Source organism: Pan troglodytes, chromosome 5 (genome assembly GCF_028858775.2).
Source record: "Pan troglodytes isolate AG18354 chromosome 5, NHGRI_mPanTro3-v2.0_pri, whole genome shotgun sequence".
Classification (NCBI taxonomy): domain Eukaryota; kingdom Metazoa; phylum Chordata; class Mammalia; order Primates; family Hominidae; genus Pan; species Pan troglodytes.
In genome coordinates, this window is record NC_072403.2 from 40330196 (window position 1) to 40351802 (window position 21607).

A 21607-nucleotide genomic window follows, 5' to 3' on the forward strand; every position below is an offset into this window, starting at 1 on the left:
AGGGATCATGCCAACACTCTATAACAAAAGGCAGGTTAACAAGACAAAAGCATACCACATTTATTTAATCAAGGTTTTATGTGACATAAAACTTTGTCACATAAAGTCACAAAGCCTTCAGAAACGAAGGGCCAAAGACCCCTGGAAAATGGTCTGTTTTTAAGCTTAGGTTGAAAAATGGACAGCCATGTAGAAATGGGATTGGACAAAGGAGCATGACCTAGTGGTAACAGACTGAAAGGGGAAGCCCAGTGATGACAGTGGCTGCTGCCCTCACACTGGCTGCAGCAGGGAGGTGTGGCTGGGGCTGCACACTCCATGGAGCTGGTGGGGTCCCACCCTTTCTGAGTTGGGGCAGGAGTTCCCTGGGTGACACTGCAGCTGCCCAAACCATGGCTGCAAACCCAGGCCTCCTGCTCTACGGAGCAGGCAGGAGCCCTTGCCCTCCTGGGCAGGGCTACAGTTACCCAAACTGCGGCTGTGGATCCCAGCCTCCCTGTGCTCTTGGAGGGGGTCAGGAGCAGGTAAGATCTGCCCTCCTGGGTGCAGCTGCAGCCCCCTGACCAACAGCTGCAGACCTGGGCCTCCCACTCCATGGAGCAGGCAGGATCTGGGGACAAGCAGGAGCCCCACCCCTTCCGAGTTGGTGGGGTGGGAGCTCCGGGGTGCAGCTGCAGCTGCTGCCCTCTCAGGCACAGGACCTGGGAGTCTCTGCAGCCTGCACCCTCAGGGGCCCCAGGAAGGCCCCCCCCAACCTCGCCCTGTCCCTGCAGGCTCGAAGGTGTCTGCTGCTTCCACTGCCTGGCCTCTCTCCTCTCCCAGCACCTCCTCTGATCTCAGAGCAGGGTTGGGGCTGAGCCCTAGGGCCATGAATGGCAGCAGGACGCCTGGGCAGAAGGGGGCAGGTTCCTGGTAAGGCCCTACCTTCAGGCTAGGGAGGGCCTGAAGGCTGGAGGCCAGGCTGCCAGTCCCGGCAAACTGGAGTGGGGACTCATGGTGCCTCTTCTGGCCCGCCCATGGCCACCCTTGGACCAATCGGCAGGCGCTTCCTCCCCTCTGAGGTCCATAAAAGCCCTGGGCTCAGCCAGAGCAGGGCAGAGGACAGCCAGAGAACAAAGAGGGCAGAGATATGATGGGACACAACCAGCTGCAGAGAGGAGCTACCCTCTCTACTTACAGCTGGAGACAAGAGGAACTACCCTCTCTGCTGATAGCTGGAGATGACTCGATGACCAGCTGCAGAGAGGCACTCCTCTCTCTGCTGAAAGCTGCCACCCCCTCCAGGGCCTCCTCTCTGCTTAGAACTGAACACTTGACTGAGGGATGCCCTGCCTACAGAGAGGAGCTACCCACTGCGGGTCTCTTCTGAGCTGTTGCAACACTCATCTTCGTCTCGTTCACCCTTCACTTGTCTGTGTACTGCAGGATGAGAACTCGGGCAAAGGCACCGTTTCTGGCCAGAAAATAGACACCCCAAAGATCCTGTAACACCAGCAAGGCCCAGCAAGGCCCTTTTGTTCAGATTCATCTTGGTCTCTCTGTGTAGCCTTCCTTCCCCCAGGGTCTGGGGCAGGACCTTTCTGCAAGGAGGGTCTTCAGTAAAGAAGGGAGAGAGTGACTTTTCTAGGTTTTACGGTTTGCTTTGGGGGAAAGAGGTTCTAGTTTCTATGTCTCACCTTGGAGAAGAGGAATTCTGGTTTCTATGACTTCCCTCAGGGGAGAAAGAGGGGCGAGAGACAGGAGCTCATGAGAGAAGGGCAAGAGACTTTGTTTCTGAGGCTGCTTTGGAGGCCTTTCCTTTAGTTCAAAGTACTTAACCTGCCAATGTGTCATATTCTGGGGTATCATTTGCTCAGCCCAACGGCCTCATGGCAGTGCCTCTGCTTAACTCTTCTTCTTGGGTGCATTTGCTTTGGACGAAGTAGAAGCTGAAACACAGCCCAGGATTGGAGAGGAACTCAGCCCCAAAATTCTGGAGACCAGGGCTTGAGGCCTAAGCCTGCCATGGACTCACTGGGACCCTTGGGCAGCTCACCCAGCCTCTCTGGGCCTGGGATATGGGAGCTTGACCCAGTGGGACCTCTCCAGTTACAAGATACCGGTTCTGGCCACCAGGCTTGGGTTCAAAGACCAGCTCAATTGATGCCCCTTGGATGAGTCATTTTCTCATTAAAAAAAAAAACAAGTAGGAGTCAAAGTAATGTTTGGCATGGTAAAAGTCAAAGGAAACAATGCATGTGGAGGCTCTTGGAAAAATGAAAAATCAATACTTTGTACAGATTCTCCCCTGCCCGCCCCCCACCATTAATTTTGAGGATGACATTACTAATGATGAACTCTGCCCAAGACCACATCTTAAATATAAAAGATGATTATCAGCCAGGCGCAGTGGCTCGCACTTGTAATCCCAGCACTTTGGGAGGCTGAGGCGGGTATGGATGGCTTGAGGCCATGAGTTCGAGACCAGTCTGGTTCACATGGCAAAATCCCGTCTCTACTGAAAATACAAAAATTAGCCGGGCATGGTGGTGCATGCCTGTAGTCCCAGCTACTCGGGAGGGTGAGGTGGGAGGACTGCTTGAGCCTGGAAGGCGAAGGTTGCAACAAGCCATGATTGTGCCACTGCACTCAAGCCTAGGAGACAGAGCAGGACCTCTTTTCAAAAAAAGAAAAGAAAGTTAAAATTAACTGGCATCCTAAACAAGCAAACAAAAATTACAAAATCTGTCAAGTGTTGAACCTGCCGGCCAGCCTTCACTTAGGTATTCTGCTTGCGTTTAAGGTACAACGCCACTAGGTGGCAATGGTATCTGGGCCATAGAGGCTTGTTCCAGAGCTGTTACCCCAGGACAATCTCAAGTGTCCTCTCTTTTTATACTTGGAGAGAGGCACCCCTGAAGGACCCAATGAGCCTCAGTTTCCTCAGTTGTAAAATGAGGATAAGAGTACTTACATGAGGGCAAGTAAGTAAACTCCTCCTGTGCATAGTAATGCCTTTAGTAAATATTTGCTTCTTTCCTAGCTGTATGATTAGGAACATGGCTTTTGGAACAAGACAGCCTAGGTTTGAATCCCAGCTCCTACCACCTACCAGTTTTGTGACCTCAGGCAAGTTACCTAACCTCTGTGGGCCTCCATTTTCCTGTCTGTGAAATGGGGGCCGGTAATCAGACCCATCCTTGTAGTTTCCATGTGTAAAGCTTAGAAAGTACCAAGGCTGGGTGCGGTGGCTCATGCCTGTAATCCCAGCACTTTGGGAGACTGAGGTGGGCGGATCACCTGAGGTCGGGAGTTTGAGACCAGCCTGACCAACATGGAGAAACCCCATCTCTACTAAAAATACAAAATTAGCTGGGCGTGGTGGGACATGCCTGTAATCCCAGCTACTTGGGAGGCTGAGGCAGGAGAATCACTTGAACCCAGGGGGCAGAGATTGTGGTGAGCTGAGATCATGCCATTGCACTCCAGCCTGGGCAACAAGAGTGAAACTCCGTCTCAAAAAAAAAAGAAAGTACCTGGTCCAGGAAAAGTGCTATGTTTGCCACAGTGTCTGTATGTCCTGGGGTGAATAGGCTGGGTCTGGGTCTTAACTCTGGGCACCTTCCAAGGCTGAGGGCCTTGTCAAGGTGAGATGTCACCTTCAGGGAGTTTTTAACTTCCCAGGCATGAGTCATGGACTGAGGAAGGCCCAGTTCTGAGGCTCCTGACATGCTGGTTCAGGATTCAGGACACAGCTGGCAACAGCCTCTGTCCACCAGGCAGGTGATGGCACTCAATTTGCAAGTGTGAAGCCAGCTGGTGGGAGGATAAGGCAAGGGCAGAAGGAGCTGTAAGACTGTTTTTAAAGTACTTTTGTGCCTCAGGGGTGTCCTGCTCAGGTCCCTGCGTGCTGCTGAAAGGCAACTCATAAAATAAAACACCACAGTGGGTGACTGGGCCAATTGCTTTCCACGCTCTGACCTGCCCACCTCCATGCAGGTTTGCAGGGGAGGAATCATGTGGCAAAGACGGCACCTGACCAGAAGTCAGGAGATCGGTTTTTGGCTCCAGCTCTGTCACAGATGTGCTGTGTGACCTTGAATGAGTCACTTTCCCTCTCTGGGCTTCAGAGTCCTGCTCTGCCAAAATTCGGGAAAAAAATCCATGTCCTTTCTTTCTAACCAGAGATGTGGTAAGAACAGAGAAACTCCTCAAAACCCCACCTCCTCCTTGAAGCCTTTCATGTTGGATGGAACAAAAGGGAACCCACAGCGCTACCACCACCCTCCTGTTCTCCTAGGCTAAACATGTAATATTAATTAGCATCCATTATTCATTTATTGGTTGGTTGATTTCACAGGCTTGTCCAGTCCTTTCCACAAGTTATATCTGCATGTGAAAACTCCTCTGGGGAGGTCTGTAGGCCTGCCTCATTGCCCTCTATGGTACAGACAGCCTAACAGAGGAGGCTTCTGATGGAGGGAGGGCTCGAAGCTCTCAGTGGGAAGGAAGGTACCATTGAAACTGAGGCTGGTCAGATCTTAATGGGACTGAGAAAAAGTGCACTGAGGCCGGGCACAGTGGCTCATGCCTGTAATCCCAGCATTTTGGGAGGCCAAGGTGGGCGGATCATGAGGTCAGGAGTTCGAGACCAGCGTGGCCAACATGGTGAAACCCCATCTCTACTAAAAATACAAAAATTAGCCAAGCGTGGTGGTGCGTGCCTGTAATCCCAGCTACTCCAGAGGCCGAGGCAGGAGAATTGCTTGAACCTGGAAGGCGGAGGCTGCTGTTAGCCGAGATTGTGCCACTGCACTCCAGCCTGGGCAACAGAGCAAGACTTTGTCTCGGAAAAAAGAAAAAAAAAAGTGCATTGAGGAGAAAAAAGATGTGTAAAGTGCTTTGAAAAGTGAAAAGTGCTGTGCAAAAGGGAGAAAGTCTTATTCTCTGAGCGGGGCACAAAACAATAAGAGAAAGAGGTGAGAGGAGAGAGAGAGGGAGAAAGTTTATCTTTGATGAACATTAAGTTTTACCACAGAAAATCTAGAAGAAAGCTAGTTTAATTTTAGGAAGCATGGAAGTTGTGTCAATTCCTAAAATAACAGTTTATTTTAGATTACACAGGACAGGGGTGTGTGTGTGTGTGTGTTCCACTCTCATTTTTTCAGGGCTTGAAGCTGCTAAGGTCTGAATTCAGCTTTAGGGAAGCCTCAACTCCTAAAGGAGTAAGCCCAGCTCAGTCTTCTCCCTCACCCCTCTCCCCATCCACCTCCTCCCTCTCCCTACCTCTGCCCAATCAGGTCTGACCAGCCATTGCCCTTCCACACTGTCCCCAAGTGGCTCCGCCCCTGTGAAGGCAGAGTCCTCCCTGTGCCCTCTGCATTACACCCTGTCCCCTGTGAACGTCCTCTTCCTGTTCTTGCCATCCTCCACCGAATGCCTGCTGCCGAGGAACATCGAGTGTCCTCTCTCAGTCAGTGTCCTGTGCTCTGGATTTCACTGCCTTTTCAAAACCTTCCAGGCCTGGGCTTCATTCCGTCTACATCAAAGCTCCTGATGACACATTGAGCCAGGCTAATGTATTAGTAGGGGAGGGGCCAATTGTTAGTCTATCCATCCTAGATTGTCCTTTAAGAGCCTCTTGGGGAATTAGCTTCTTTACATTAAGAAAGTCCTCGTAGGCCAAGCACGGTGGCTCATGCCTGTAATCCCTGCACTTTGGGAGGATGAGGTGGGGGGCTCACTTGAGCCCAAGAGTTCGAGACCAGCCTGGGCAACATAGGGAGACCCTGTCTCTACAAATAATTTTTAAAAATTAGCTAGGTGTGGTGGCATGCGCCTGTAGTCCCAGCTATCCGGGAAACTGAGGTGAAAGAGGATTGCTTGAGCCTAGGAAGTCGATGCTGCTGTGAACTGTGATTGCATCACTTTATTCCACCCTGGTCGAAAGAGAAAGACCCTGTCTGAAAAAAGAAAAAAAAAAAAGGTCTGTCTAAAGAGGGGTGTTTCATACCACTGTGGTAGACCAGAAAGGGAGAAATTTTGGGGTGCATGTAGTTGATGATAATAATAATACCATTATTTTGGCACACCTACTAAGTCCCAGGCACTATGCTAGGTGACTTAACATTCTTTGTCTAATTGCAATAACCCTATGAGGCAAGCGTAACCATCATCATCATCATCATCATCATCATCATCATCATCAATACAACAAAACTAACTGAGTATGTATGTGCTAAGCAGTTCACCTAATTGTCTTGTGAGGTAGGTGCTGTTGCCATGCCCATTTTCCAAGCCGGGGAACCAAGGAACAGATCAAGTAAGCAACTTGCCACACAGCTATTAAGATGAAAAGGCTGAATCTCAAGGGGTTGAGTTACCTGTCCATGTTCACCCAGCAAACAAGCAACTGAGTGAAGTCGATGTTCCCCCCACCCACCCACATGCTTGTCACACCTCCTTCTGGGGCTACTGGGAAATTCTATGTTGGGGTAAGGGCAGCTAGGACCAGGAGCTGCTGGAGTGGGAGTGGGGCTTCACCAGCCTGAAACAAACAGCATACCCCTTGCACAGAGGGTGTCCAGCAGTGCTCCACGACCCACTCCTAGCCACTTGCCAAATGTCCCCTGGCATTTTGCTGACCTTTCCCAGCAATCCATCTCTGCCTCCTGCCCTGTCTGGCTCATCAGAATCCCAGTAAACCTTTGGCACCCTGTTGGAATGCTGCCTCCTCCAGGAAGTCTTCCTGGATGGCCTAAACCAGAGCCTTATACTGACCTTCTCCAGAACATTGTCCACTCACTTAGCCGCACTGGTCAGCCTTGACGTATATACTACCATCTGGCCTCCCCAGCTAGGTGTTGAGTTCCCCCAGACTCCAACACCTAACATGCAGTCAGTGCTCAGAGAATTCTTATTGCACGAATAAATACTGCATTCAGGCATTGCCCTGGGTCACTAGGGCATGAATTTCAGTGCCTCTGGTGAAGTGTGTGGAGAGGGAAGTCAGGAAATATAAACATGTGATTATCCTAGGCTCAAACAATAGGGAGCTCTGTGGCAAACTAGAGTCTGCATGCCTACCTGAGGGGCTCACATTCAAATTCAGCCACCACCCCCACCCCGCAATCCCTACACATGTAAAGGGCAGGGACCCATTCTGGTCCTGAGCAATCTCACTTCTTTTCCCTTCCTCCGGCTTTATTTTTATTTTTATTTATTTATTTTTTTCTTTTCTTTCCTTTTTTTTTTTGAGATGGAGTTTCGCTCTGTCGCTCAGGCTGGAGCGCAGTGGCGCGATCTGGGCTCACTGCAAGCTCCGCCTACCGGGTTCACGCCATTCTCCTGCCTCAGCCTCCAGAGTAGCTGGGACTACAGGGGCCCGCGACCACGCCCGGCTAATTTTTTGTTTTAGTAGAGACGGGGTTCCACCGTTTTAGCCAGGATGGTCTCGATCTCCTGACCTCGTGTTCCGCCCGCCTCGGCCTCCCAAAGTGCTGGGATTACAGGCGTGAGACACCGCTCTTGGCTCCCGCTTTATTTTTCTACTCTGTGCATACCACTTTAAAATACACTCTTGGCCCGGCGCAGTGGTTCACGCCTGTAATCTCAGCACTTTGGGAGGCCAAGGCGGGCAGATCACCTGAGGGCGGGAGTTCGAGACCGGCCTGACCAACATGGAGAAACCCCATCTCTACTAAAAATACAAAATTAGTTGGGTGTGGTGACTCGCGCCTGTAATCCCAGCTACTCGGGAGGCTGAGGCAGGAGAATCGCTTGAACCCGGGAGGCGGAGGTTGTGGTGAGCCGAGATCGTGCCATTGCACTCCAGCCTGGGCAACAAGAGCGAAACTCCGTCTCAAAACAAAACAAAACAAAACAACAACAACAAAAACCAAACAAAACACTCTTAGCTGCTGATATTGAGTATCTATCTTCCCTCACACATGTGAACTATGAGATGGCAGAGTTTTGGTCTGTTCTGTCCTCTGCTGCAGCCCAGCCCCTCATCAGTGCCTGATACAGAACAGGCCTTCAATAGGTATGTGCCCCGCTCCTCCCTGCAGCGTCCAGGCTCCAGGCAGCATTCAGGGCTCAAGTTCGGAAGAGTGAAGGCCGTTGAGGGTCCCCTATTAGGCCCCAAGCCCCCTAGAGAGCTCCAACGACATGGCCTGGAGTTTGCTTTGGCGACAGCCGGTCCTGCTGGAACTAGGACATGAGGGTTAGCGATCCCGCCCCATGGGGTCACAGGGCAGAAGCTGCGGGCAGGGGTGGGCATCAGTGGGGTGGTGGTGCCGGGGGTGTCGCTCCCAAGTCAGCTCACACGCACGTCAACACACCCACCACACAGGCACCCGCACGCACCAAGGGACGCCGAGGCTCGGGAGAGGAGGAAAGGCCAAGGCGATGGGGAGATGGGGAGAGAGGCAGGGAGCAACATCCCGGGCTCCGAGCGCGCCAGCTGGGAGGGCTGGGGAGGAGGGCGCACCGGAGGGCTCCCGGCACGCACGGGGCCGCGGGCAGCCCCCAGAAGAGGTAGCCAGGCAAGACTGCTGGGGCAGGGGTCGGCTGAAGCAGCGGGGAGCCGGACCCCACCCGCCACCCGCCACCCGCCACCCGCCACCCGCCACCCCCGGCGCCTGCCAAACTGGTTGCTGTCTCCCCGGCAGCCGCGGCGCGTCCACCTGCGCAGCCACCGCGCCGCCCTGCCCGCGCTACCATTGGCTCGCTAAAAATGCCTCTCTAATCTGCTCTGCTCGGTGCACGCCTCCTCCTCATCCTTCCCCCCTCTCCGCCTCGGCTCTGACCTTCCTCCTTCCCGCAGCCCCGGCGAGATCCCAGAGCGACGCGGTGGCGGCGGCAGCGCCAGCCCCCTCCTCCCCCGGGAAGTCGGCCGGGCTTGAGGCCGGGCCCCAGACGTCCCGCTTCGCCCCGAGGCGCCGCCGATGGTGCCCGGAGCTCCTGCCCCCAGGTAGGAGGTCTGGCCCTTGAATAGAGGGCGGGGGGGTTGTGTGTGCGGGTGTCCAGTTAGGGAGTGCGTGTTGGAAGTGGGCGCCGGGACTGACAACTCCCTGGGCCAGAGCCCGGGCAGGGTTGGGCAGTTGCCTGGAGAGAAGCGGGTGCGCGTTCGGGGATGCCTTCAGGGGACGGAGTTCGCGGGCATCACCCAGGCAGTGCCAGGATGCCACTGCGCTGGGTCCCTTGGGGGAGCGAGCCGGCATCGGAGGCCCTTACCCCAGGAAAAGCGCCGGAAATAGGTTCCTTGGGAAGCTGGGGCCTGGGCCCGGGCGGTCCGGGTCTCTGGACTGCTACCAGAAGGGGTGGGTGGGCTGGTGCCAGCTTGGTGCATAGGCTATTTATGGATCAGAGTGGGCTGGGGAGAAACACAGCAGCTGATGCCTGTCTGGCTTATGGTTAAAGGTATTTCCTTCTGTCCCCTACCCCTTCCCCCACAGCTGGGATGGGAGCGGGGAGGGGGGAGGAGGCAAGAAGGAGGCGATAATGCTAAAAGACCCGCAGATACAGAAGCCATGGGCTGCTGGGCACTGCCCTCCCCTGCAAGCCCCAGGCCACTTGCTGCCTGTTGGAGCTGTCTCTGCCCCTTATTTTCACCTTACAAGAGGCTATGAAAAGGTTAAAGGGTCATCAGGGTGTAGGAGACATGGTGGCAAACCCGGGAGCTTGGCCAGACCCAGCTTCAAGCCCCAGCTGCCCCTACCCACAACAGCCCAGCTCTGCACCACATAGGCAGTGACACATATGGCCGCTTATTTCTAGGCACAACCATAAATAACCCACATTGCCCCAGCCCCTGGCACAGCTGGGGTGCAAACAGGACTGTCTGTCAGTGATTTTGCTTCCATCCTCCATCCTGGCCTTTCTATCACAAGTCCAAATCATCACCCTCCAGCAGCTTCCCTGATGCCCCAGGTGAGATCCTTGCCCCCTGCCCTATGTTCTTGGACTGCCTTGTGGCTGGGTTATTTGTCTTGTTCATCTCCTTCTAGACCAGAAGTACCTTCAGGCTGGGAATCTGATTCATCTCTGTCATTGCCCCTGCACCAAAGCAGGGTTTGGCACCAAGTAAATATCTTGTGGAATGAATGACTTATTGAATGAGTGAATGTAAACTCTGGGAAATAGCTGGCAACCTAAGGGAGGGGGTCGAGCCCCTTCTTGGGCTTTCTCTCTATTCCCCAGGACCAAAGAGCCACTCCACTCAAACCAGGTGGTTCTCTTTAGTAGGCCCTTCCTTTTTTTTTTTTTTTTTTTTTTTTGAGAGAGAGTTTCGCTCTTGTTGCCCAGGCTGGAGTGCAATGGCACGATCTCAGCTCACCGCAACCTCTGCCTCCCGGGTTCAAGCGATTCTCCTGCCTCAGCCTCCTGAGTAGCTGGAATTACAGGCATGCACCACCACACCCGGCTAATTTTATATTTTTAGTAGAGACGGGGTTTCTCCATGTTGGTCAGGCTGGTCTCGAACTCCCGACCTCAGGTGATCTGCCCACCTTGGCCTCTCAAAGTGCTAGGATTACAGGCCTGAGCCACCATGCCCAGCTAGGCCCTTCCTAAGCCTGGAGTTGATGGGCAGCTATGCCTTTTGGAGATAGTGTTGCAACCTGCTGGCTCCAGAGGGTCTTATGGGCCCCTGGTTTGAGTGTCCAGGCCTGGTCCTGGCTTGAGGGAAGGCCTGATGTGAAGGTCTGGCTCTCCTCAGGCCGCTGGGTTGGCACTTTCTTCCCGGGGTGCCAACTTTAGACCAGAGTCTCTGCCTCTGTCCCAGCCCTTGGGAAAATCCAGGTCAACATCAGGGAAGCTGGGAAGGCCCAAGCCAGGCCTTCCTCAGCCTCTAAGGTCTTCATAGCAAGCTCTCAGGGGTCTCATGACCCTAGTGTGTGGAGGAGCAAACCCACTTCAGAGGAAGAGGCTGCCAACAAGGGTTCTGGCTTAGCCACAGGCCTGTGTCTATGAAGGACATCAAGATTTCCAGGCTTAGGAGGGGCGTAAAGAGAACTGTCTGGTTTGGGTGGCTCTTTGGTCCTGGGGAATAGAGGGAAAGCCCAAGAAGGGACTCAACCCCCCTCCCTCAGGTTGCCAGCTATTTTCCAGAGTTGACATTCAGTCATTCAATCATTCATTCATTCCACAATGGCCCGCGTTGCTATTTGACAGCCATGCAGTCTCCCTAACGTGGCTCTGCCACCATTCCCACACCCAGGCTGACTCTCCCTTCTTGCCCTCCCTCTGCCCCCTGGCTGCCCTGAGCTGCTTTCAGTTCCTCAACCAAGTGGGGCTTCTGTCACCTGCAGGCCTTTGCACAGGCTGTTCCTGTCTCCTCCTCTCCCTCTTCCTTCCCACCCAAATCTCTCACCCTCGGGAGTCCACTGAGACTCCTTTTTCCTCCAGAAGCTTCCCCAGCTTGGGCTGGGAGCCCCACCCATGATCCCCTCCCCACAGCCTGGCTGCCTCCCCTGGGAACCCTCCCATCATGCAGTGTCCTCTCCCTGCTGGGCTGTGGGGTCTGTAGGGGCAGAGTCTGTGTGCTGTTTCCGGTGGCCCCATGGCCTGGCACAGAGTAGACCCAGCTCTGGCTTGTGGAGTGAGTGAGTGACTGTTGGTCCCATCATCTACTTTCTCTCCTCACCAATATCAGGACATATTTTGCATTCGTCTCCCATTAGGAGATGAGGGACCCATTCAGAAGTTTGCACGTATCCCCACAGCAAGAATGAGTTGGTGGTAGAAAGCCTTCCCTGGAGAAGTGAAACTGGCTACAGGTCTGGAAGGACAGAAGGGACAGGAGAGGACATTAGGGGTGGGGGCATTCACTGATTTGGGGGGCCCTCCCTGGGGAACCAGGTGGAGGGGTTGGGGGACGAGTGGGTATACCAGATAAGAAGGATGCTGCTTGGTTTGGTTTTACATTTTTCTTAAAGAAAAATAGCTTTTATTATTTTTTCTTATTACCAAAGTAATATAGGTTTGCTGTGGGCAATTTAGAATATACTAGAAAGCCGAATGGAGGAAGCCCATTAGCCACATCAGACCCACCCACCATGGGCACTTCGTAGCTGATTTCCAGCCAGGGTCAGGACGGACCGGAGGGGAGGTCTGGGCTGGGGACTTGGCGGGCAGGTCAGGGTCCCAGGAAGTAGCCGTGAGGATTGGCAGGCAGGTAGAGGAGGGGTCCCGGAGCTTCACTGTGGAAAGCAGGGAAGGAAGTGGGATTGGATGAAGGGGAAGTGGACTCTGATGCAGCCCAACAGGCAACAGGGTGCCCTGGGGCTAGAGTGGCCTTTCAGGTCATGTCCATTTGCCTGTGAGAGTCAGGCCCTAGACCCCAGCATCCTGCGCCCATCAGGCACAGGGTTTGGGTGTGCCTTCCTGCAGGTGGCTCTGTGGTAGCAGCAGTCCCTGAAGCATCTGCCCACTGAGGTCGCCTGCTGACAGCACCCACCCCCTGGGGCAACAGGTAGTGTTCACCACCAGGAAAGATGGGTTGGGAGGAACCCAGAGGTGGGCTGAAGGGACAAGATCAACCGGAGCCTGGCCTCAGCTGGCTCTGGGGAGACAGGACCTCTAATGCCAGGGAAGTTGCTGGTGCCGTTTCCAGAAAAGGAGCGTGTCTGTGGGGAGCAATTTAGAATGTACTGGAAAGCCAAATGAAGAAAACCTATTAGCCACTTCAGACCCACCTGCTGTGGACACTTTGTGGCTGGTTTCCAGCCAGGGGCAGGGTGGCCTGGAGGGGAGGGCGGGGCTGGAGACTGGGGTCGGGGGCTCCCCTCCACCCTCCCCTGGGTGCTGTCTCTGAAGACCTCAACCTTGGGTGTGAGGGGCTGCAGGATACCTGAAAACTGGGAGGGCAGGGGAGGCCTTGGCTATTATTATTATTATTATTATTATTATTTTTGAGACGGAGTCTCACTCTGTTACCCAGGCTGGAGTGCAGTGGCGCGATCTTGGCTCATTGCAACCTCCACCTCCGGGTTCAAGCAATTCTCTGCCTCAGCCTCCTGAGTAGCTGGGATTACAGGCACCCACCACCACGCCTGGCTAATTTTTGTATTTTTAGTAAAGACAGGGTTTCACTATCTTGGCCAGGCTGGTCTTGAACTCCTGACCTTGGGATCCACCCCCCTCGGCCTCCCAAAGTGCTGGGATTACAGGTGTGAGCCACCGCACCCGGCCTACCTTGGCTATTATTTTAAAATCACTCGATATTGTTATAATTATTTTCTTTTTAGAGGCAGGGTCTTGCTCTGTCACCCAGGCTGGAGTGAGTGACACCATCATAGCTCACTGCAGCCTCGACCTCCCGGGCCCAAGGGATCCTCCCACTTCAGCCTCCTGAGTAGCTGAGTGCTACCATGCCTGGCTAATTTTTCAATTTTATTGTAGAGATGGGGTCTTACTGTGTTGCCCAGGCTAAAAATAACTTGATATTAAAATGCTGGGTAGGGGCTAGGGTAGTCTTTCTATATAAAATGCAGGATACTCAGGTAATTTTAAATTTCAGAAAAACAACAAATGTGTTTTTGTTGTTTTTTAGTCTAAGTATGTCCCAAACATTGCATAGGACATATTTTTAATAAAAAACTGTATTTGTCATTTATCTGAAATTCAGATTTAACTAGGTGTCCTGAATTTTTATTTTATTTTATTTATTTATTTTTGAGATGGAGTTTTGCTCTTGTCGCCCAGGCTTGAGTGCAAGGCTGCAATCTAGGCTCACTGCAACCTCCGCCTCCCAGGTTCAAGTGATTCTCCTGCCTCAGCCTCCTGAGTAGCTGAGATTACAGGTGCCGGCCACCACACCCAGCTAATTTTTCTGTATTTTTAGTAGAGATGGGGTTTCGCCATGTTGGCCAGGCTGGTCTCAAACTCCTGACCTCAAGTGATCTGCCCGCCTCAGCCTCCCAAAGTGCTGGGATTACAGGCATGAGCCACCGCGCCTGGCCCTGAATTTTTATTGACTAAATGTGGCCACTGTAGGCTGGGATAGGGAGGAGTGGAGAGAGAGGGTGAGAATTTTCTGTTCTTGAGTGTGGGGGAAGAATCAATAGATACTTGTTTGAAGTTGACAGTTTTAAAACATTAACACATCCATTTTTAGAAACAGGTGAGATGTTCCAAATTTCCCATCTGTTAACTTTCTATACTGGCTAGAGAGTAGTCCCTTATTTGTGGATTTTGGCTCCTTAGTGCTGCTGAGAAATAATAAAACAATAGTTTTCTCATTTATGCAGGTGGGACAAAGGGAGATGTGGTGATCAAGGGTGGAATCACTAAATAGGGTTAATCCATTTAAGAAATAAAAGTCCTCCTCCTAAGAAAGCTCTCATTTGGCGGAGGGCGTGGGAAACTAGAACTCTCACGTCAGTCGGGGAGCATACGTTAGCACTGTGTTTTTGGCAACAGTGGCCACAGTTTTGACTTGGCAATTCCACTTTTTGGGACTTATTCCACAGGTACACTCTGAGCAGGGTGCAAAGATTAGCTGGGCAGAGACAGTCAGTGTAGCAAAGCTAGATGTCTGTCAGGAGGACCAGTGACAAAGTCAAGACCTCTTTGTACGCTGTGATTTCAGGCAGTTGTTCGTTCTGGGATTTAATCAATGGATCTCTGAATGTCGCTGCCTGCCAGGCACCACTTTAGGTGCTTGGGGACGCTGAGACAAGATGGGGCGGAGCTTATTACCAGTGTGGAAAGATGGTCATCACGTACTGATAAGTTAAAGCAAGTGGCTTTGTAGAACAATGTGTGTAGTCAAGGTCAGGAGTTCGAGACCAACCTGGCCAATATGGTGAAACCTCTGTCTCTACTAAAAATACAAAAATTACCTGGGCGTGGTGACGGACGCCTGTAGTCCCAGCTACTCAGGAGGCTGAGGCAGGAGAATCGCTTGAGCCCAGGAGGCGGAGGTTGAAGTGAGCCGAGATTGGGCCACTGCACTCCAGCCTGGGAGACAGAGCCAGACTCTGTCTCAAAAAAAAAAAAAAAAAAAAAAAGAACAATGTGTGTAGTATGATACAATTTTTAAAGTACATGTACATATGTTCTTCTCTGTTCATATTTACATAACAATGTGTAGAAGGCTGCATACCTGATTGTGATTAGAGCTTACCTCTGGGCTGAGGCCTATCGCAGGGATCTGGAGGGAGAATGCGTCCTCTTTATTTCAGCCATTCTGTGCTGTTTGCATTTTATAAACAAATATCATTACTCATGAAGAAAACAATTAAAACTGCACTTGATGATACTGGGAATTTTTTTCTTAGAAACCTAAAAAAATGAGCACGTAAACTCCATTCCCCTTAATCTGATGGCATTTGAGTCACATGCTGCCACGTGTGTTTGGAGAGTTTTTATCTGTGGTTGGTTCCTAACTGGTCCCCTCATGGGCTTATTTCCCCTCTCCCTCCTCCCAGGCCTGTGGTGCCTGAAACCTGGCGGGATGGGAAAGGGGGTAAGGTAAGGTAACATCTGGGTATCAGGAGGGCTGTAAAAGGAGTATGGCAGAAGTGGGGTATCTGGCAAAGTGGTGGTTGCGTAGCACTGGGGAGTCTTGTAGGGGCACAAAGGAGGGGCCGGGGATCCCTGACATGTACCAGGCGCTCTTTTGTTTATCCATATTTATAACTCATTTAGTCCTCTTAGTAAGCTCATGAGGTTATCCCCATTTTACAGATGGGGCAACTGAAGTTAAGTGACTTGCCTGAGGTCACACAGTAAGTGGCTGAGCCAGATTCACAGCCATGCAGTCTGGCTCCAGAAGCTGTGCTTGTGAGCCTCTCTGCCTCAGCACCTGTCGTCGAGGAATGGGGATAATCTCTTGTCTCAGAGACTGGAGGCAGGTGTGTTCTGGAAGACCGAAGGAGGGTTGTCTTCTGCAGAAGGCAGACCTGGAAGGAAAGGCTGGTCAGATCCAGAGACGGGGCAGGGGGCGGGGGGGTACATTCCAGGCAGAGTGACAGCAGGGACAAAGATGCAAAGGCTGGAATGTGAGTGGTGGTCTCAGGGGCTGGGGAGGAAATCAGCATAGGAACACGAGAGAGGACATGGGTCGTGAGGCTGGTGGGGCAGCCAGCTTGGATTGCTGCTGCAGGGCATTTTAAATGATCAGCCTCATTGGACCTTGTGGGACAGGTGGCCCAGGGCTGCTTCTCCTTGCAGGGCCTGGCAAAGACCCTGCATCCCTTAGCCCCACTCTGCCTAATCTGGGCCTTCCCTGAGGTCACACATTTCATCACTGGGTTCCCGGGGTCTAGCCTTGACCAGCCACTGAGGACAAGAGGGGCAGCCGAGGCAGGGCTGGAGGGCTGGGGGTTGGGGGTCCAGGCTGAGGTCCTGGCCCTGACACTGACTCACTGAGGGGCCTAGGGCCACTCAACCCCCTCCCTTGGATTCTGTTTCCTCTTCTGTCTTTTATTTGCAAACTTTTTATTGTGAAATATTATAAGCATTTACAGAAGTAGAGAAAATGTTATATAACAGTCATATACTCATGGCTTAGCATCAACAGATACCAACACATGTCCAATCTCATCTCAATCAAGATATTTCTCTAAAAGATAAGGACTTTTTCTAACATAATCACAATACCATTATTATACCTAAGAAGTATTAATTCCTTTATATAGTCAAATATTCACTTAGTATTCACATTCCCTGTTGTCTCAGACATGTCTTTTTGTTTTTTAAATTGTTTAAATCAAGTTCCAGGTAAGGTTCACACGTTATGATTGGTTGATATGTCTTAGTCTCTTTCAATCCACAGTTCTTCTCTCCATCTTTTCTTATTCTTTTGCAGTTTATCTATGGGAGGAAGCAGGTGGTTTGTCCTGCTGTGTTTCCTGCAGACTGGATTTTGTTGATTGCATCCCTGTGGTGTTATTTAGTATGTTCTTCTGTCCTCTCTGTAAATTGGGAGTTGCATTTGTCTGTCCCTGACACCTCATTTAGTCATCAACAAGTCCTTCAATTCTACATTCAAAACACCCAGAATCCACCTACTTCTTGTCACCTCCATTGCTGCCTTCCCTTCTGAGCCTCCACTATCCTCTCCTAGATCTTTGCAGCAGCCTCTACCTGGTCTTCCTGCCCCGTCCTTGCCTCACCAGCCAAAGGTCTTTTAAAACTTAAATCAGATCACATCCTTCCTCTGCTAAAGCTCTTCAATGACTCCCCTCCCATTCGGAATAAAGCCCAGAATCCTATAACAGGCTAGATGCAGTGGCTCACACCTGTAATCCCAGCACTTTGGGAGGCCGAGGCAGGTGGATCACCTGAGGTCAGGGGTTTCAGACCAGCCTGGCCAACATGGTGAAACCCCATCTGTACTAAAATTACAAAAATTAGCCAGGTGTGATGGCACACACCTGTAGTCCCAGCTACTCAGGAGCCTGAGGCAGGAGAATCCCTCAAACCTGGGAGGCAGAGGTTGCAGTGAGCTGAGATCATACCACTGCATCCAGCCTGGGTTACAGAGCAAGACTCTGTCTCAGAAAAAAAAAAAAAAAAAGCCCTATAATTGCCTGCAAGGCCCCATGTGATCCGGCTGCCCAATACCTCAGACCTTCTCTCATACATCCTAGCCTCACTGATCCCCAGGTCATTTCTTGGACCCATCAAACACCCTGCCCCAGGGCCTTTGCACTCCTATTCCCTATGCCTGGAATTCTCTTCCCCAAAGGCCTACATGGCTCATGATGTTCACATCTCCACCCACATCACCCCCTCAGAGAGGCCTCCCAGACCACCTCATCAAAAACAGCCCTCGTTGTCCCCCATCTCCTGATTCTACTTTATCATCTTCATAGCACTTATCCCTGACATTATGCTCTTGTTGGTTTCTTGTCTGTCCCCCTTACCTGCCCAAGCATTCCATGAAGGCAGGGTTTGGGTGGGGGCAGAGCAGCATGACTGGGCTTCCCCTACCCCTCTCCTCTGCCCACAGAGCTGACCGCCTCCTCCTCTCACATTGCTAGCTCCTCTACTTTCAATGTTTCCTAAAATTAAAAAAAAAAAATGAAAAAAACACATATTTGTGCCTAGTGTGTCATTGTTTACAAAATACTTCCTGTCTCAGGTCTGGTCTTCTAGAAGCAGAGCTGAGACAAGGATTCCCGGGCAAATGATTTATTGCAGGCATGCTCATATTAGAGCGGGAAAAGATTTGCTTACAGCTAAGATCCCACGGAGAGCTCTAGATTATGAACAGCCAGTCTCCCAGGGTTACCTTCCTCCAGACAAGGGGCCAGGCCTTTGTAGCCCCTTAGCTGGTGGTCATTGTCTGCAAGCTGCTCCCGGGGAAGGGCCTAGCCTCCCACTGCATCTCCAGATGAGGCAGCTCCTGTAAGCCAAGGGCAGCTCTCAGGGGAAGGGGGCAGCTGTGAGCTGTTAGCAGCCAGCACCCACAGCTGCTGAGAGATGGGTACCCCACCTGATAGAAGGACACTGGCAGTACCCCCTCTACTTCCATATCCATTTCTGCTTTGAGCCTTGCCACAAGCCTGTGGGGATGGTATTTATTAATGATAATTATTCCCATTTCCTAGAGGAGGAAGCTGAGGTTCTTAGGGCTGAAATGACTTGCTTGAGGTTGCACAGCCAGGAAGGGGTTAGATTTAAGCTCAAATTCTTACTCAGGATCCTCTGATTAGCGGACAAATCGTCTTAGTGGCTGCTGGTTTGTAGTTTTACTCTCAAGCATTCATCCTTTTGAATGTTAAATGAATATGTATTGCGTGTGGTGTGCTGTGTGCTGAACTAGGCACCAGGCCATTCAGCAGTGAATGACACACACTTTGTCCTTGTCCCTGGAGTTGCCAGTCAGTGGATCTGCCCAGTATTTAGCCACCACCACCGTGGTTACCCCTACTGAGCCCTCATGAGTCCCAGCTTCCATAATGACAACACGATGTCTGTTGAGCATGAACTATGTGCTAGCACTGTGCCAGGCTCCCCTTCACCTTCACAGCACCCCATCTTCAGATGGGTAAGCTGAGGCTACAGAGGGACTTGCAGCTCCCAGCCGATGTCTCTCGCCAAGCGTGTGATAGAGCTGGGATTCGAAAGCATGGGGCTGAATTTGGCTCTCCTGCTTCCTGCAGCCCCTTCCCCAGCCCTCCCCACACTCCCTCCCCCCTCCACCAGCAGGATATCTGGTGTCACCTCTATCATCAGCTCCATCGGACACTGGGCTGCCACTGCTGCCTGCTCCCCAGGTGTTGGATGACTGGCCGCCATCTCACCTGCCCCACTTGGCCCTGCCCCAGATGGGGCACCTCTGATAGGAGGCTTCCCCTACACTACAGGGCCCAGGATCCCTGCCTCTGCCCCCTTGCCAGCCCCTTGTCATTGGCCCTGACAGCTGGGTGGGCCTTTCTGCCAGCCCCAGCATGGCCTGGGTGTTGGTGGCCCCTCCCCCTTGCACCAGCTGGCCTGGTAAGCTGCAAAGCTGGCTTGGCTCGGCTTGGGGGCCCCTGGACAGGGCCGGGGGCGGGTGGCAAATCACACGGGACTTCCTACTTTCCTGCCAAACAGGGCCAAGACAATCCTGGCAGGGAGCAACCAAATCACAAAATTGCCACCTGAGGAATGTAAGGGTGGAGAGGGCACCCCCCAGGACTGCCTTGGTAATGGGCATCTATGAGGCAGTAGCTCGGGGGTGGGCACTCCAGGCCTGTGTCAGCTCGGGATTTCCCTTCTCTCCCTAGGACCCCCTCGTTCCCTGGCCCTCAGGCCTCTCTGACCATTGCTCATTTGGGCTGTGGCAGAGGAGGCCAGCACTCTGTTCCAAACCTCAGCCCTGAGGGCTTCCTTCAGGGGCTGCACTGAGGGACTGTGCCTCTCTTGGCAGAACTTCAGGAATCTTTGTGTGAATTTTGTTTGCAAAACATATGCAAATAAGCATGTCCAGGCCGGGCATGGTTGCTCATGCCTGTAATCCCAGGACTTTGGGAGGCCAAAGCGGGAGGATCGCTTGAGTCCAGGAGTTCAAGACCAACCTGGGCAACATAGGGAGATGCTGTCTCTATTTAAAAAAAAAGAAAAAAGAAAAAGAAGAAAGAAAGAAAGAGAAAGAAAGAAAGAGAAAGAAAGAAATCAAGAAAGAGAAAGAAAGAAATCAAGAAAGAAAGAAGAAAGAAAGAAAATCATGTCCATCTCACTGTGGGTGTGGCCTGCTGAGGTGCTGTGGTCTGCAGGGAACAGGCATTCCCTGCAACAGCTGGTGGACCAGGGGCACAGAAAGATGAGGGCCCCTGAGGGCTCTGGCCATCTCATCTTTACTGCAAGCTCAAGTCCAATTTCCATCATATTTTCTCTTCTCCAGATGGTTATTTTTTTTTCTAATTTGATCATTTTGTTTGCATTTATGAGCTAGACTTCTACAAAGAACTATTCCTCTTCACCTATTTTGTTATTCTGAAACATGGTGCATACTGGAGGATAAAGGCTCCATTCCTTCACTTTATCCTTTGTTTGTTTGTTTGCTTTTTGAGACAGGGTCTCACTCTGTTGCCCAGGCTGGAGTGCAGTGGCATGATCTTGGCTTACTGCAGCCTCAACCTCCTGGGCTTGAGCGATCCTCACAACTCAGCCTCCCCAGTAGCTGGGACTACAGCTGTGTACCACCAAGCCTGGCCATCTTTTTTTTTTTTTTTTTTTTTGTAGAGACAGGGTCTTCCCATGTTGCCCGGGCTGGTCTTCAACTCCTGGGCTCAAGCAATCCTCCCGCCTCAGCCTCCCAAAGTGCTGGGATTACAGGCATGAGCCACCATGCCCGGCCCCTTTATCCTTTTTTTTTTTTTTTTTTTTGAGACAAAGTCTCGCTCTGACGCCCAGGCTGGAGCACAGTGGCGCGATCTCGGCTTACTGCAAGCTCCGGCTCCCGGGTTCCAGCGATTCTCCTGCCTCAGTCTCCTGAGTAGCTGGGACTACAGGCGCGTCCCACAGTGCCCAGCTAATTTTTTGTATTTTTAGTAGAGATGGGGTTTCATTATGTTGGCCAGGGTGGTCTTGAACTCTTGACCTAGTGATCCACCCTCCTCGGCCTCCCAAAGTGCTGGGATTACAGGCATGAGCCACCACGCCGAGCCTATTTATCTTCTTTTTTTTTTTTTTTTTTGAGATGGAGTCTCGCTCTGTCACCCAGGCTGGAGTGCAGTGGCACGATCTCGGCTCACTTCAACCTCCGACTCCTAGGTTCAAGTGATTCTCCTGCCTCAGGCTCCTGAGTAGCTGGGATTGCAGGCATGCGTCACCACACCTGGCTAATTTTTGTATTTTTAGTAAAGATGGGGTTTCACTATGTTGGTCAGGCTGGTCTCGAACTCCTGACCTTGTGATCCTCCTGCCTCGGCCTCCCGAAGTGCTGGGATTACAGGCATGAGCCACCACACTCAGCCTATTTATCCATTTTTAAAGAAATGAGTTGGTGCTGTAGCAACCTCCAATGGTGACCAGTGAATATTTTTTCCTTTTTAAAAATATAAACATATATAAAATAGGTTGTACATTTGTCTTAGTCTTTTTTGTGTTGTATAACAGAATACCTGAGCCCAGGTAAATTAAAAGGACAAGGAGCTTATTTGGCTCACAATTCTGGAGGCTGAGAAGT

General features: G+C 51.7%; 1 protein-coding gene across 1 annotated transcript in view; it reads left to right on the top strand.

Moving 5' to 3' along the window:
• The first annotated feature begins 8735 nt into the window (after positions 1-8735).
• PACSIN1 (protein kinase C and casein kinase substrate in neurons 1) overlaps positions 8736-21607 on the top strand; it is a 69092-nt gene continuing 56220 nt past the window's right edge. The window contains exon 1 of the mRNA XM_016955274.3: positions 8736-8953. The gene's annotated coding sequence lies outside the window, so the exon portion shown is untranslated. The remainder of the gene's footprint in view (positions 8954-21607) is intronic.